Raw genomic sequence first — 16,111 nt, 5'->3', positions numbered from 1 at the left:
GGCGGTGACGTGGCAGGTGGCGATTGGGCGAGGGGGCGGCGGCGGACGCGTCCGGCCGGGGCGGATCTGGGAATTAGGGTTTCGGAGAGGGAGATCAAGATTTCGGGGAAGGGGTCTTTAAATAGGCCTAGAGGGAGCTAGGAGAGTCCAAATGAGGTGCGGTTTTCGGCCACACGATCGTGATCGGACGCTCTAGATGATGGAGAAGACTTAGGTGGGTTTTGGGCCAAATTGGAGGGGTCTTGGGCTGCAACACACACGAGGCCTTTTCGGTCCCTCGGTTAACAGTTGGAGTATCAAACGAAGTCCAAATGATACGAAACTTGACAGGCGGTCTACCGGTAGTAAACCAAGGCCGCTTGGCAAGTCTCGGTCCAATCCGGAAATGTTTAAACCCCACACACGAAAGAAAGCTAGAAATGACTACCGGAGGAGAACGAAGCGCCAAAATGCAAAATGGACAACGGGGAAAAAGCTTGAATGCATGAGACGAACACGTATGCAAATGAAATGCACATGATGACATGATATGAGATTCATGACAACGACAAAAACACACGAAGACAAAGACCCGAACCCGAGAAAATAAACTTAACGCCGGAAACGGCAAGAGTTGGAGTATAATTGCGGAAGTTACATCCGGGGTGTTACATGGGGATTCGTCTTTCTCCTCCTCCTCGTCCTTTTCAAAGGCAGAACGGATGTTGGAGCCTTCGGATATTGTGTCCGAAGTGCCGCGGCGACGAAGGCCGCCCCAGATCTCTTTGGCCTCCTTCTCGGCCTTCTTCTTCGGTGCCTTGTACGGCGCCGGGACCAGCATCTTCCTTAGAAGTGGGCTGGCCGGTTCTTCGGGCAACGGTGCCGTATAGTGGATCCGCCCCGCCTTCTTCGTCCAGCCCTAGGGGAGTCGAAGAAAACACATTAAGCATTTCCCTTGGGTTATGCGGATAAAACGCGTAAAACTTACCGAGCTTGCAGGGCGGGACAGTTGGTACCCGCGGTCCTCGGCCGAGTCCGGCCATGAATTGCCGGACTTAAAAAGCACCTTCGAGATGTATTTGTGCGAGGAGCCAAAGAGCTCTCGCAGGGTCTGGTGCGCCAGATCAAATTCCCATAGATTGCAAGTCTGGTGCTGACAAGGCAGGATCTGGCGAACTAACATCACCTGGACTACATTGACAAGTTCGATGTTCTTGTCTTCCATATCTTTAACGTGCGTCTGGAGCACAGACGTTTCGTCGGACGAAGACCAGTTCAGGCCCTTCTTGGGCCAGGACGTAAGCCACAGAGGGGCTCCAGATCAAAACTCTGGAGCAGCGGCCCATTCCGTGCCGCGCGGCTCAGTGATGTAAAACCACGGCTGTTGCCACTCTTTGACGAAATCATTAAAAGTACCTGTTGGCCATGTGACATTGGGCATTTTGCTCACCGTAGCGCCCCCGCACTCGGCGTGCTCGCCGCTCACCAACTTGGGCTTCACATTAAAGATCTTTAGCCATAAGCTGAAGTGTGGCGAGATGCGGAGAAAAGCCTCACACACGACGATGAATGTTGAGATGTTGAGGAAGGAATTGGGGGATAGATCATGAAAATCAATCCCGTAATAATACATGATGCCGCAAATGAACGGGTGGAGGGGAAACCCTAGCCCGCGGAAAAAATGAGGGAGGAATACAACCCTCTCTTGGGGTTCCAGAGTAGGAACGATCTATCCCGCCGTCAGGAAACGGAGGCCGATTTTTTTGGCCAAATACCCGGCCTCCTGAAGCTTTTTGATATGCTTCTCCTGGACGGTAGAGGCCATGCACTTGCCTCCTGCTCTGGATCCGAACATTTTTGAAAGCCCTTTGTCGGCGGAGAAGACGAACGCTCGGGCGCTGGAGCCTGGGCGAAGGGGAATGGATCGGGAAGAAGAAAGCATGGGTGCGAAAGGGAGTCCTTATCCCCTTATAAAGACAGTAGGGATTCTGCGCCTCCCCACTTGCCTGGTAAACTCGCTTATTCCCCAAGCGTCGTGATTGATGGCACGATTGGGTTACCCACACCCGTATTGATGAGAATCTCGTGATAAGGGGACATTATCTCTGCTTCGACAAGACGTGCCAAGAAAAACACCTCGCAATATGTGCAGTAGCTGGTTGAGAAAAACGGTTTGAATAATGACCAGGCCATGGCGTGATGTCACGCTATGAAATTTGTCAGCAGATTAGATTTGTGGGATATTATACTCTCTACGGTGGTATGTGGAATTTGTTTTGCAGAGCCGGACACTATCCTTGTGTTCGAAATCTTCTACGGAGTATTCGGAGGAAGAACCCGCCTTGCAATGCCGAAGACAATCTGCGTGCTGGACTCATCGTCATTGAAGCCTGGTTCAGGGGCTACTCAGGGAGTCCTGGATTAGGGGGTCCCCGGATAGCCGGACTATATCCTTTGGCCGGACTGTTGGACTATGAAGATACAAGATTGAAGATTGCGTCCTATGTCCGGGTGGGACTCTCCTTGGCGTGGAAGGCAAGCTTGGCAATTCGGATATGTAGATCTCCTCCCTTGTAACCGACTCTGTGTAAACCTAGCCCCCTCCGGTGTCTATATAAACCGGAGGGTTTAGTCCGTAGGACAAGAACAATCATAATCATATGCTAGCTTCTAGGGTTTAGCCTCTATGATCTCGTGGTACATCAACTCTTGTAATACTCATATCATCAAGATCAATCAAATAGGAAGTAGGGTATTACCTCCATCGAGAGGTCCCGAACCTGGGTAAACATTGTGTCCCCCGCCTCCTGTTACCATCCACCTTAGACGTACAGTTCGGGACCCCCTACCTGAGATCCGCCGGTTTTGACACCGGCGGCTGCGCCCATGTTTTTATTGTCGAACTCCTATGGCTAAGAGAGGGCGTTAAAGCCGCATAGTCTGGTTGCCTGGTTCGTTGCACTAAACAACTCCTTCAAGGACCATACAATTGGATCAAGATTGTTTAGATACCATCCCGAACACCCTCGTACTACCTACGTCGGGGCAGAAGCCGACGACTGGCCAACCCTTAGATTTCATACAACACGACCGCACAGGAGGTAAAATTTAAAAACATAACAAGCATTATATTACAACAACACTTTGTTTTATCATACAAAGTAGAAGGAACATGAATACATTCATTCAAAAATCGTGTCTTTTGCACACTGATCGGCAACAATGCGGGACCCTTCCAAGACATCGCCAAAGTATCGCTTGGGTGTGCGGTGCTCCTTGCCCTCAGGTGGCCCCTCGGTCGCCAACTTGACGACGTCCATCTTCGTCCACCAGAACTTGACATAGGAGAAGGCCAAACGCGCGCCCTCGATGCAGATGGACCGCTTGATGATGTCCAGCCGAGGATAGGCATCCACCAGCTTCTTCATGAGGCCAAAGTAACTGCTGGGTATAGCTTCGGCTGGCCACAGTCGGATTATCAAATCCTTCATGGCCAGTTCAGCCACCCTGTGCAGTTCGACCATCTGTTTCAGCTGATCGCTGAAGGGCACCGGATGTTCTGGCACAAGATATTGTGACCAGAACAGCTTCTCCATGGAGCTCCCTTCGTTGGCTCGGAAGAACTCCGCGGTGTCGGTGACACTGCGTGGTAGATCAGCAAAAGCCCCTGGAGAACTCTGAATCCGGGTTAGTAAAAGATATTTTCTCTTCATATTCTTGCTTTGCATACTGAATGCCTTACCCACAGCAATCTTCCTGGCCTCCTGGATCTCCTGGAGGGCGCCCTGGGCCTCAATCCGGGCCATCTCCGCACTCTGAAGAGCCTTGGTGAGTTCGATCTCTTGAACCGATGCATCGCGCTCCAAGTTCTCACACTTCTTCACCGCGTCCTGGAGCTCCTATTGGACCTCGTTGACCCGGGCCTTGAGCTTCTTACGGGCAGCCTGCTCCTTGACAACCTTCTCCTCGGCTTCGGCCAGGGCCTTTCTCAGGGCCTCGACCTCGGTCGTCGCTCCTATACATACCATGACACTTAAGTCAATATATACCTTGTTTTTCTTGGAGCTGCATCTTCAACCGGCCAAGCTCCTCCTCGGCCTCTGCTAGTCTCTGCTTTAGTCCGGAGACTTCGGCAGTATGCCAGGCTACGGCCAACAGCGACGCCTGCGTATTCATTTTAGACAAATTTAGTTAGCTTCCTGCAATAAGGGATTGATCCTCTGTCCGGCTTTTTATTTCCGAACATCGAACAGTGTCTCAAGGGCTACTGTCTATATGGGGATTTTCTCCTTTTTTGCGTCGCTTACCTCAAAACCTGTCAGCAGGCTGTTGCAAGTTTCGGTTAGTCCGCTCTTGGTGGACTGAACCCTTTCAATTACCATGCCCATAAGAGCATGGTGCTCATCCACAATGGAAGCGCCTCGTAGCGCTTCCAGCAGATTATCCGGTGCCCCTGGTTGGACAGGGGTCACCGGCAAAAAAGTCATACCACCTTCTTTCGAAGAAGGTTGCGTGCCGGATTCTAGAGCCGCATTGGTCTCTGGAATCGAGTCTGGCTGAGGGCCGAACTGAATACGGCCCTCCTCACCAGTCTCCATGGGGATTGTCTCCCCTTGGTGTCCGGCGACTGGGGTTGTGCCTTCTGGCGCCCCCCCCCCCCGAACCTCTCCCCGGCCGAGGAATGTCCTTCGGGACAGCACCTCCGTGTCGTCCTTGGCCTTGGGGGAGTGAGCGGCTGGCGGTGACTCGCTGGCCATCGCCTTTAAATCCAACGAACCTCCTGATGAGGATCGCTGGGGCAGTCATGGGCCGGACTGTAATAACATAACCAATCATGTCAATACAATATGGAGGAGAGACTTGGTTTATGGGCAGATATAAGTCTTAGCACTTACGATGCGGCCTGAGCCTTAGTGCATGCGGTTGCGTTGCTCCGGACTACTTTCGACGTCCCATGCGGAGCTGCCCACGAGTGGGCCTTTCCCTTTCTTGGGAGCCTCCACCTCCAGAATTGTGGAGGCCGCCCTCTTCTTTCTCCCCCCATCAAAGGGAGAATCGCTTTCCTCCTCATCATCTTCATCGTCGTCTTCGGCGGCGGAGGAGTGGGTCTTGTCTTCGGACGTCACGTCCGAAGCGCCCTTGCGGCGGGGGCCACTCCGGACCCCCTTGGCCTTTCCTGTGGCCTTCTTCTCTGGCACCTTATAGGGTGCCGGCTCCATCATCTTCACTAAACGCGGGATGATTGGTTCTTTAGGCAGCGGAGCCGGACACCGGATCTGCTTCGCCCTCCCTAGCCAGTTCTAAAGAAGCAATGATAATAAAAGATTAGACCTCGTCCTTGAAACAAGCAAGTAGGGGATGGGTTGAAGATAACATACCACGTTGGGGAGGTGGTTAATGTCGTGACCGCGGTCTGAATCTATGGCCGGTGGTATCTCGTTGCCCTTGAAGAGCAACTTCCAAGCACCTTCGTGAGTTGTTTCGAAGAGCCTCTCTAGGGTATGGTGCTTCTTTGGATTGAGCTCCCATAGAGGGCGGCTCCGGCTTTGGCAGGGGAGTATCTGGCGCACCAGCATCATTTGGATTACGTCGACGAGATTGATGTCTTTATCCACCATGCTTTGAATGCGTGTTTGCAGCGCTATCAGCTCATCTGACGAACACCAGTTCGGGCTCTACTCGACCCAGGAGGTGAGTCGCACGGGAGCGCCGGATTTGAATTCGGCAGCCGTGGCCCAGGTGGCATCGCGGGGTTCTGTGATGTAGAACCATTGTTTCTGCCATTCCTTGACAGATTCCATGAAAGTGCCTTTCGGCCAGGAGACATTGGTCAGCTTTCTCACCATGGCGCCTCCGCACTCCGCGTGCTGGCCGTCCACCACCTTCGGCTTCACATTGAAGATTTTGAGCCACAACCCAAAGTGGGGTTGGATGCGGAGGAAGGCCTCACACACGATGATGAATGCCGAGATATTGAGGGAGGAGTTCGGGGATAGGTCGTGGAAGTCTATCTCGTAGTAGAACATCAGCCCGCGGATGAAGGGATGGAGTGGAAACCCTAACCCGTGGAGGAAATGAGTGATGCATACTACCCTCTTGTTGGGCTTCGGCGTGGGAACGATTTGTCCCTAGGCTGGAAGACAGTGGACGATTTCCTTCGCCAGGTACCCGGCCGACCGAAGCTCGGCAATGTCCTCCTCCTTGACGGAGGAGGCCATCCACTTGCCTTGACCTCCAGATCCGGACATGGTTGAGTGCTTGCTCGAGTGGGAAACAGATGAGAACTTGGGCACTAGAGCTCAAGAGTGGAAAGGCAGAGGAAGAGAGAAGGCATGGGAGAAGAAAGGGGATTCTTATCTCCTTATAAGGGCAATGAATATTGAACACCTCCCCACTCGCCTTAAAATTCGCCTACTCCCAAGGGCTGTGTAAACGGCATGGTTGGGTTACCCGCACCCATATTGATGAGAATCCCGCAACAAGGGGACACGATCCCTGCTTTGACAAGACATGCCAATGGCAACCGTGTCTTGAAACATGGAGCGGCAGACGAAAAACGGTTCGAAATTATGACCAGGCAGACGTGATGTCATGTTGTAAAAAGTTGTTAGCGGATTGGACTCGTGGATTATTATATTCTCTCTGTGTTTGTGTGTGGTGTGTGTGTTACAGGTCCGGACACGATCAATACGTCCAAAGACTATCTTGGAGTTCGAAAGGAGGAACCCGCCTTGCAATGCCGGAGACAGATCTACGCGCCGGATACCTTGTCATTGAAGCCAGGTTCAGGGGCTACTTGTAACGCCCACGATGCGGGTATATCTCCCACGTGTCGAGGCACAACTTAGAGGCATAACCGCATGGTAGTTTAGTCGCAAGTGGGGTAATCTTCACACAATCCCATGTACTGAATAAGAAAGGGATAAACAGTTGGCTTACAATCGCCACTTCACGCAAATAACAAGTTAAACATACATCATCCAGAATACAATCAAGGTCCGACTACGGAACCAAAATAAAGGAAGACAACCCAAATTCTAGATCCCCGATCGTGCCAACTGGGCTCCACTACTGATCAACAGGAAACGAAACAAAACAACGATCAAGATCTTCATCAAGCTCCGACTTGAGCTGGGTTGCGTCACTTGCACTGGTATCATCGACACCTGCAACTGTTTGGAAGTATCCGTGAGTCACGAGGACTCAACAATCTCACACTCGCGAGATCAAGACTATTTAAGCTTATGGGTAGGATAAGGTAATGAGGTGGAGCTGCAGCAAGTGCTAAGCAAGTATGGTGGCTAACATATGCAAATAAGAGTGAGAAGAGAAGCAAGGCAACGGTCGTGAAGCTAGAAGTGATCAAGAAGTGATCCTGAAAACTACTTACGTTCAACATAACACAAGAACCGTGTTCACTTCCCGAAATCCGTCGGAAAGAAACCATCACGGCTACACATGCGCTTGATGCATATTAATCAAGTCGAGTGTCAAGTTCTCTACAACTGGACATTAACAAATTCCCATCTGCCACATAACCACGGGCACGGCTCTCAAAAGTTTATACCCTGCAGGGGTGTCCCAACTTAGCCCATCACAATCTCTCACGGTCAACGAAGGATATTCCTTCTCCCGGGAAGACCCGACCAGGCTCGGAATCCCGGTTACAAGATGTTTCGACAATGGTAAAACAAGACCAGCAAGACCGCCCGGATGTGCCGAGAAATCCCGATAGGATCTGCACATATCTCGTTCTCGGGGCACACCGGATTAGCTAAGCGTACATGTACCAACATAACCCAAGTTGTCAAGGGACGGTCCCGCACGGTGCTCTAGTTAGGACCAACACTCAGAGGAGCACTGGCCCCCGGGGGGGTGTAAAATAAAGATGACCCTTAGGCTCCGGAAACCCAAGGGAAAAAGTCTTAGGTTGTTAGGCAAATGTAAAACCAAGGTTGGGCCTTGCCAGAGGAGTTTTATTCAAGGCGGACTTTCAAGGGGTTCCCATACCACCCAATCGTGTAAGGAACGCAAAATCAAGGAACATAACACCGGTATGACGGAAACTAGGGCGGCAAGAGTGGAACAAAACACCAGGAATAAGGCTGAGCCTTCCACCCTTTACCAAGTATATAGATGCATTAATTAAATAATAGATATTGTGATATCCCAACATATCCATGTTTCAACATGCAACAAACTTTAGCCTCACCTGCAACTAGCAACGCTATAAGAGGGGCTGAGCAAAAGCGGTAACATAGCCAAACAACGGTTTGCTAGGAAGGAGGGTTTGAGGCTTGACATGGCAATATGGGAGGCATGATATAACAAGTGGTAGGTAGCGTGACATAGCGATAGAACGAACAACTAGCAGGAAAAGATAGAAGTGATATCGAGGGTATGGTCATCTTGCCTGAAATCCCGCAAGGAAGAAGAACGAGTCCATGAGGAAGACAAACGGACGTAGTCGAACGAATCCTCACAACTCCGGAACGAAAACGAAGCTAACGATAGAAGCAACCCGGGAAGAAGCAAGCAACATAGTAAACACACAAGCATAAACATGGCATGATGCTCAAACAAGTATGATGCATGTCCGGTTTAAATATGCAAGGCATGGCAAAGTGCACAAGCAAAACTACAAGTTAAGTGGAACTCAATATGCAACGAGTTGTGCTACCTCTTGAGCATGGCATTGGATTTCCCCGAAGAGGAAGGGGTGATGCAGAAAAGTAGCTTAAGTATTTCCCTCAGTTTTTGAGAACCAAGGTATCAATCCAGTAGGAGGCTACGCTTGAGTCTCTCGTACCTACACAAAAACAATAGCTCAACGCAACCAACGCGCTTAGGGGTTGTCAATCCCTTCACGGTCACTTACGAAAGTGAGATCTGATAGAGATAATAAATAATATATTTTTTGGTATTTTTGGTATAGAGATACAAAGTAAATAAAGTAAAAGCAAAGTAAAAGCAAAGCAATAATAAAGTGATGGAGATTGATATGATGAGAAAGATACCCGGGGGCCATAGGTTTTTGGCTCCGTCCCCGATCGTTTGGGGGTACGTGGATATATATAGGAGGAAGAAGTATATCGGTGGAGCTTCAAGGGGCCCACGAGGCAGGGGGCGCGCCCTGGGGGGCGCCCCCAACCCTCGTGAAGCACCTCGTGGCTTTCTTGATGGAGGGTCCAAGTCTCCTGGATCTTATCTGATGAGAAAATCATGTTTCTGAAGGTTTCATTCCGTTTGGACTCCGTTTGATATTCCTTTTCTTCGAAACCCTAAAACAGGCAAAAAATAGTAATTCTGGGCCGGGCCTCCGGTTAATAGGTTAGTCCCAAAAATAATATAAAAGTGGAAAATAAGCCCAATAATGTCTAAACAGTAGATAATATAGCATGGAGCAATCAAAAATTATAGATACGTTGGAGACGTATCAAGCATCCCCAAGCTTAATTCCTGCTCGTTCTCGAGTAGGTAAATGATAAAAACAGAATTTTTGATGTGGAGTGCTACTTGGCATAATTTTAATGTAATACTTCTTAATTGTGGTATGAATATTCAGATCCAAAAGATTCAAGACAAAAGTTCATATTGACTTAAAAATGATAATACTTCAAGCATGCTAACTAAGCAATTACGTCTTCTCAAAATAACATGGCCAAAGAAAGTTCATCCCTACAAAATCATATAGTTTAGTCATGTTTAATTTTCTTCACACAAGAATGCTATCATCATGCACAACCCCGATGACAAGCCAAGCAATTGTTTCATACTTTAGTAATCTCAAACCTATAAACTTTCACGCAATATATGAGCGCAAGCCATGGACATAGAACTATGGGTGGAATAGAATATAATGAAGGGGGGTTATGTGGAGAAGACAAAAAAAGAGAAAGTCTCACATCAACGAGGCTAATCAATGGGCTATGGAGATGCCCACCGATTGATGTTAATGCAAGGAGTAGGGATTGCCATGCAACAGATGCACGAGAGCTATAAATGTATGAAAGCTCAACAAAAGAAACTAGTGGGTGTGCATCCAACTTGCTGGCTCACGAAGACCTAGGGCACTTGAGGAGGCCCATTGTTGGAATATACAAGCCAAGTTTTATAATGAAAAATTCCCACTAGTATATGAAAGTGATAACATGAGAGACTCTCTATTATGAAGATCATGGTGCTACTTCTCTCTTTTCTCTCGTTTTTTGGGCCTTCTCTTTTTTTGGCCTTTCTCTCTTTTTTGGGCCTTCTCTTTTTATGGCCTTTTTTATTTATTCCTCACTTGGGACAGTGCTCTAATAATGATGATCATCACACTTCTATTTATTTACAACTCAACGATTACAACTCGATACTAGAACAAAGATGACTCTATGTGAATGCCTCCGGCGGTGTACCGGGATATGCAATGAACCAAGAGTGACATGTATAAAAGAATTATGAATGGTGGCTTTGCCACAAATACTATGTCAACTACATGATCATGCTAAGCAATATGACAATGATGAATGTGTCATGTTGAACGAAATGATGGAAAGTTGCATGGCAATTTATCTCGGAATGGCTATGGAAATGCCATAATAGGTAGGTATGGTGGCTGTTTTGAGGAAGATATAAGGAGGTTTATGTGCGAAAGAGCATATCATATCACGGGGTTTGGATGCACTGGCGAAGTTTGCGCCAACTCTCAATGTGAGAAAGGGCAATGCACGGTACCGAAGAGGCTAGCAAGGGTGGAAGGGTGAGAGTGCGTATAATCCATGGACTCAACATTAGTCATAAAGAACTTACATACTTATTGCAAAAATCTACAAGTCATCAAAAACCTCGGCACTACGTGCATGCTCCTAGGGGGATAGATTGGTAGGAAAAGACCATCGCTCGTCCCCGACCGCCACTCATAAGGAAGACAGTCAAATAACACCTCATGCTTCAAATTTGTTGCATAACGTTTACCGTATGTGCATGCTACGGGACTTGCAAACTTCAACACAAGTACTTCTCAATTTCACAACTACTCAACTAGCATGACTTTGATTCTATTACCTCCATATCTTAAAACAATCATCAAGCATCAAACTTTTCTTAGTATTCAACACACTTATAAGAAAGTTTTCTTATTAATCTTGCATACCAAGCATATTCGGATTTTAAGAAAATTACCATGCTATTAAGACTCTCAAAATAATATAAGTGAAGCATGAGAGAACAATAGTTTCTATAAAACAAATCCACCACTGTGCTCTAAAAGATATAAGTAAGCACTAGAGCAAAATTATAAAACTCAAAAGATATAAGTGAAGCACATAGAGTATTCTATCAAATTCCAAATCATGTATGGCTCTCTCAAAAGGTGTGTACAGCAAGGATGATTGTGGTAGAATAACAAGCAAAGACTCAAATCATAAAAGACGCCCCAAGGAAAACACATATCATGTGGTGAATAAAAATATAGCTCCAAGTAAAGTTACCGATAGAAGTAGACGAAAAAAGGGGATGCCTTCCGGGGCATCCCCAAGCTTTGGCTTTTAGGCGTCCTTATATTATCTTGGGGGTGCCATGGGCATCCCCAAGCTTAGGCTCTTGCCACTCCTTGTTCCATAATCCATCAAATCTTTACCCAAAACTTGCAAACTTCACAACACAAAACTTAAAGTAGAAAACTCGTGAGCTCCGTTAGCGAAAGAAAACAAAAGACCACTTCAAGGTACTGTAATGAACTCATTCTTTATTTATATTGGTGTTATACCTACTTTATTCCAACTTATATATGGATTATAAACTATTTTACTAGCCATAGATTCATCAAAATAAGCAAACAACACACGAAAAACAGAATCTGTCAAAAACAGAACAGTCTGTAGTAATCTGTGGCTAGCGCAAGATCGGGAACCCCAAAAATTCTAAAATAAATTTATGGACGTGAGGAATTTATCTATTAATAATCTTCAAAAATAATTAACTAAATATCACTTTCCAATTAAAAATTACAGCATTTCTCGTGAGCGCTAAAGTTTCTGTTTTTTACAGCAAGTTCAATCAAGACTTTCCCCAAGTCTTCCCAACGGTTCTACTTGGCACAAACACTAATTAAACACAAAAAACCCAACCAAAACAGAATCTAGATAATTTATTTACTACTAAACAGGAGCAAAAAGCAAGGAATAAAAATAAAATTGGGTTGCCTCCCAACAAGCGCTATCGTTTAACGCCCCTAGCTAGGCATAACAAGCAAGAATAGATCTAGGTATTGCCATCTTTGGTAGGCAATCCATAAGTGGCTCTCATGATAGATTCATATGGTAATTTTATTTTCTTTCTAGGAAAGTGTTCCATGCCCTTTTCTAAGGGAAATTGAAATCTAATATTCCCTTCCTTCATATCAATAATTGCACCAACCGTTCTAAGGAAAGGTCTACCAAGAATAATAGGGCAAGAAGGATTGCAATCTATATCAAGAACGATAAAATCTATGGGCACATAATTCCTATTAGCAACAACAAGAACATCATTAATTCTTCCCATAGGTTTCTTAATAGTGGAATCCGCAAGATGCAAGTTTAGAGAGCAATCATCAAAATCACGGGAATCTAGTAAATCACACAAAGTTTTGGGAATAGTAGAGACACTAGCACCCAAATCACACAAAGCATAAAACTCATAATTTTTAATTTTAATCATAATAGTTGGTTCCCACTCATCATAAAGTTTTCTAGGGATAGAAACTTCCAATTCAAGTTTTTCTTCATAAGATTGCATCAAGGCATCAACGATATGTTTAGTAAACGCTTCATTTTGACTATAAGCATGAGGAGATTTTAGCATGGGTTGCAACAAGGAAATACAATCAATTAAAGATAAATTTTCATAGTTAATGTAAGTGCATCTAGTGCCACCCCTAGTTGGTTTTGGAGTATTGACGACAAACCTAGTTGAGGGACTAATGTGTTTGTGAGAATTGCAGGATAACACAGGTAGAAGTCCCTCATTGATTCGGTTTTACTACCAGAGATGACCCCTAAAACTTTATGAAGACATTGAAGTCAAAGGTGGTATATGAAGATATTCACATTGAAGACTATGACAAGAGAAGACACGATATGAAGCCTATGGAGCTCGAAGACTTAGATCTTTCGTAGTTCTTTTTCTTTTGTGTTGAGTCATAGGAACCACCGTACTGTTAAGTGGTGTCCAAGAGAACCAGTCAGGATGACTGAAGTGATGCCCAAACCAAAAAACCTATGTCTTCGAGTGAAGACTATGAGAGCGAATCTTGTCCAGAGTCGGACAAGTCAGCTTTGCTTGTAGCCCAAGTAAAGTTGCCGTGTGAGTTTGAAATCGGACCGTTGGGACACATGTCAGTTCCTTAGTGACCCAGGGTCATTTCGGACAAATCAGGTCGGGTTGCCAAGTGGCTATAAATAGCCCACCCCCTACAACCATAAACGGTTGGCTGCTCAGATTGAAAGTACGGCTTTTGTCGTTTGAGAGCAACCCACCTCGAAGCCTTTGAGAGAGAATTCCCTGCGAGGATAAAGCCCTAACCACCAGAGCCAGAGAGAATTGGGCATCACTTAAGTCTTCTTGTCTGTGTGATCTGAAGACTTATTACACTTGAGGACTGTGCATCCTCCAGCCGGTTAGGCATCGCGTTCTGAGCATCCAAGAGACATTGTGGATTGCCGGTGAACGAAGTCTGTGAAGGTTTGGGAGTCTACCTTGAAGACTTACCAGAGTGATTGGGCGAGGTCTATGTGACCTTATCTCAAGGAGAATACAGTGAGGACTGGGTGTCCTGAGCTGCGTGTTCAGGACTGGGTGTCCGAGACTGTGTGTCCTAAGGTTTAAATACCTAGCCGCTCCAACCAGACGTACAATTGTCACAGCAACTGGAACTGGTCCAACAAACCATTGTCTTCAACGAGTCACTGGTTTCATCTTCACTTCACTTTACTTACTGTTACTCCTTGTGAAGTCATTGTATGTTTGCTCTATCATTTGTCTTCACTGAGTGACTGCGTGTTCTGTTTGGCTTCACAATATCTTCCTACCTAATCCTTACTACCTAGCTGCTATTAGTCTTTGTGCTTTCACTTCATTGAATACTTGACTATGGTTTGCCTAGTGTAGCCTACCTTCCGCTGCATGGTAATAGGTTTAATTTTATTGTTTGTCTTCAAAACTCCCATTTTCTGAAGACTTTCATAAAAATCGCCTATTCACCCCCCCTCTAGTCGATATAACACACTTTCAATTGGTATCAGAGCAAGGTGCTCCCTTGTTCTGTGTGATTCGGTTTAACCACCTGGAGTTTTAGCTATGTCGACTGCAGGGATAATTAAAGTCTCCGCTGCGTGCCCCGTCTTCGATGGAACTGAATATCCCTACTGGAATAATAAGATGCGTATGCATCTTGAAGCCATTGACGTCGACCTATGGTATGTCGTCGAGAACGGCGTTCCCAAGGCTGGAGAAGGTGTCACTGCTGCTGATGTCAAGAAATTCGTTCAACTGGACTCTACTGCCAAGAATATCATCTGTGGTCATCTGACCAAAGGACGGTATGGCCGTGTGAGTGCTTTGAAGACATCCAAGCTGGTCTGGGACTGGCTCTCCAAGGTCAATGAAGGCATCTCAACCCAGAGAGATCAGAGAATCAGTGTCCTTCACAACCTCTTCAACCGCTTGAAGCGAAATGACAATGAGAATGTCCAGCACACATTTGACCGACTCACTGACATCACAAATGAGCTTCAAGCCCTCGGCGCCACTAAGATTACCGAACACGAAGTCGTCAAGACGCTGCTGAGATCACTTGATAGTTCATTTGACATCCTGGCCCTGATGATTCAAGAACGTCCTGATTTCAAGACACTCGATCCGTCTGACATACTTGAGAGGCTCAACACACATGAGTTTCAGCTTTCGTAGAAAAGAGAGATCTACGGTCCAAACTATGGGCGAACTCGTGCCTTGAAGGCAAAAGCTGTCTCCTCATCTAAAGAAGAATCTGACAGCTGTTTTGATGACCCTGAAGACATTGGAAGGGAACTTGCTATGCTTGTCAAGAAGTTCCAAAAATTCACCAAGAAGAAAGGCTTCAGAAAGTCTTCCCGATCAAGTTCAAGGAATGATGAAGCTCCTGCTCATGACTACAAGAAGAAAACATGTCACAAGTGCAAGAAACTTGGCCACTTCATCTCTGAGTGTCCACAGTGGGGCAATGAGAACAAAAAGAAGAAGAAGAGCAAGGAATATAACTCTGACGACAAGAATAAGAAGAAGAAATACTCAAAGTCTTCTTCCAAGTCTTCCTCAAAGTCTTCATCACACAAGAAGAGCTCATCTGGCAAGGCACGTGCGTTTGTTGGCAAGGAAATGGATTCAGAGGAGGAGTCTGCTTCTGAGGAGGCGGAGGTGGAGTCTGAGGAGGAATCCAACTCAGGCGTCGCAAGTCTGGCTACAGCATACGTTGCCATGTCCATCTTCAACACTGAAGACAATGACTTCATCACCGACACCGATGCAAATGACAAGGACTACTCCGCTTCTACCTACTGCTTCATGGCACGCGGTGCCAAGGGTACGACACCAGCGTCTTCAGAATGGATTATTGACAGTGGGTGTACAAATCACATGACTGGCAAAAGAAGTCTTCTTATGGACTCAACCTTACGTCCATCTGACAAGAGCCACATCACATTTGCTGACACTGGTAAAAGTAAGGTATTGGGTCTAGGTAGAGTTGCAATCTCAAGAGATCAACACATGGATAAAGTCATGCTTGTTGAATCCCTTGGCTTCAACTTAATGTCTGTCTCAATGCTTTGCGATTTGAACATGATCGTAATGTTTGGAAAATATCGTTGCCTTGTACTAATGGAATCTGACAAGTCTCTAGTGTTTGAAGGGTATCGAAAAGATGATTTGTACATGGTAGATTTCTCAGCAGGGCCACAACTTGCAGTATGTCTTCTAGCAAAGGCTTCAAAATGCTGGCTCTGGCATCGGAGGCTTGGACATGCTGGCATGAGGAACCTCCACACCCTTGCGAAGCAGAAGCATGTCATAGGCATCGAGGGCGTCAAGTTCAAGAAAGACCACTTATGCGGTGCCTGTGAAGCAGGGA

Source organism: Triticum aestivum, chromosome 2A (assembly GCF_018294505.1).
Source record: "Triticum aestivum cultivar Chinese Spring chromosome 2A, IWGSC CS RefSeq v2.1, whole genome shotgun sequence".
In the NCBI taxonomy this organism is placed as follows: Eukaryota; Viridiplantae; Streptophyta; class Magnoliopsida; order Poales; family Poaceae; genus Triticum; species Triticum aestivum.
Note: the sequence above shows the minus strand (reverse complement) of the source record.